Genomic DNA, 2,254 nt, shown 5'->3' with positions numbered 1-2,254 from the left:
ATTTTTTTTTTTTTCCAAAATCAGACTTGACACCAGAGAGGCTGAATACCGCACTGAGTCAATGCGGTCTTAGCCTCTCTGGTGTCAACACTCTGTCTGATTTTGGATTTTTCTTTTTTTTTTCCAAAATCAGACTTGACACCAGAGAGGCTGAATACTGCACTGAGTCAATGCGGTCTTAGCCTCTCTGGTCTCAACACTCTGTCTGATTTTGGATTTTTTTTTTTTTTCCCCAAAATCAGACTTGACACCAGAGAGGGTGAATACTGCACTGAGTCAATGCGGTCTTAGCCTCTCTGGTGTCAACACTCTGTCTGATTTTGGATTTTTTTTTTTTTTTTTCCAAAATCAGACTTGACACCAGAGAGGCTGAATACCGCACTGAGTCAATGCGGTCTTAGCCTCTCTGGTGAAAACACTCTGTCTGATTTTGGATTTTTTTTTTTTTTTTCCAAAATCAGACTTGACACCAGAGAGGCTGAATACTGCACTGAGTCAATGCGGTCTTAGCCTCTCTGGTCTCAACACTCTGTCTGATTTTGGATTTTTTTTTTTTTTCCAAAATCAGTCTTGACACCAGAGAGGCTGAATACCGCACTGAGTCAATGCGGTCTTAGCCTCTCTGGTCTCAACACTCTGTCTGATTTTGGATTTTTTTTTTTTTTTCCAAAATCAGACTTGACACCAGAGAGGCTGAATACCGCACTGAGTCAATGCGGTCTTAGCCTCTCTGGTGTCAACACTCTGTCTGATTTTGGATTTTTTTTTTTTTTTTTTCCAAAATCAGACTTGACACCAGAGAGGCTGAATACCGCACTGAGTCAATGCGGTCTTAGCCTCTCTGGTCTCAACACTCTGTCTGATTTTGGATTTTTTTTTTTTTTCCAAAATCAGACTTGACACCAGAGAGGCTGAATACCGCACTGAGTCAATGCGGTCTTAGCCTCTCTGGTGTCAACACTCTGTCTGATTTTGGATTTTTCTTTTTTTTTTCCAAAATCAGACTTGACACCAGAGAGGCTGAATACTGCACTGAGTCAATGCGGTCTTAGCCTCTCTGGTCTCAACACTCTGTCTGATTTTGGATTTTTTTTTTTTTTTCCCCAAAATCAGACTTGACACCAGAGAGGGTGAATACTGCACTGAGTCAATGCGGTCTTAGCCTCTCTGGTGTCAACACTCTGTCTGATTTTGGATTTTTTTTTTTTTTTTTCCAAAATCAGACTTGACACCAGAGAGGCTGAAAACCGCACTGAGTCAATGCGGTCTTAGCCTCTCTGGTGAAAACACTCTGTCTGATTTTGGATTTTTTTTTTTTTTTTCCAAAATCAGACTTGACACCAGAGAGGCTGAATACTGCACTGAGTCAATGCGGTCTTAGCCTCTCTGGTCTCAACACTCTGTCTGATTTTGGATTTTTTTTTTTTTTTCCCAAAATCAGACTTGACACCAGAGAGGCTGAATACCGCACTGAGTCAATGCGGTCTTAGCCTATCTGGTGTCAACACTCTGTCTGATTTTGGATTTTTTTTTTTTTTCCAAAATCAGACTTGACACCAGAGAGGCTGAATGCCGCACTGAGTCAATGCGGTCTAAGCCTCTCTGGTCTCAACACTCTGTCTGATTTTGGATTTTTTTTTTTTTTCCAAAATCAGACTTGACACCAGAGAGGCTGAATAACGCACTGAGTCAATGCGGTCTTAGCCTCTCTGGTGTCAACACTCTGTCTGATTTTGGATTTTTTTTTTTTTTTTTCCAAAATCAGACTTGACACCAGAGAGGCTGAATACCGCACTGAGTCAATGCGGTCTTAGCCTCTCTGGTGAAAACACTCTGTCTGATTTTGGATTTTTTTTTTTTTTTTCCAAAATCAGACTTGACACCAGAGAGGCTGAATACTGCACTGAGTCAATGCGGTCTTAGCCTCTCTGGTCTCAACACTCTGTCTGATTTTGGATTTTTTTTTTTTTTTCCCAAAATCAGACTTGACACCAGAGAGGCTGAATACCGCACTGAGTCAATGCGGTCTTAGCCTATCTGGTGTCAACACTCTGTCTGATTTTGGATTTTTTTTTTTTTTCCAAAATCAGACTTGACACCAGAGAGGCTGAATGCCGCACTGAGTCAATGCGGTCTTAGCCTCTCTGGTCTCAACACTCTGTCTGATTTTGGATTTTTTTTTTTTTTTTTCAAAATCAGACTTGACACTAGAGAGGCTGAATACCGCACTGAGTCAATGCGGTCTTAGCCTCTC

Source organism: Poromitra crassiceps (genome assembly GCF_964638095.1).
Source record: "Poromitra crassiceps genome assembly, contig: HAP1_SCAFFOLD_166, whole genome shotgun sequence".
NCBI lineage: Eukaryota > Metazoa > Chordata > Actinopteri > Beryciformes > Melamphaidae > Poromitra > Poromitra crassiceps.
This window is presented reverse-complemented; position numbering follows the sequence as displayed.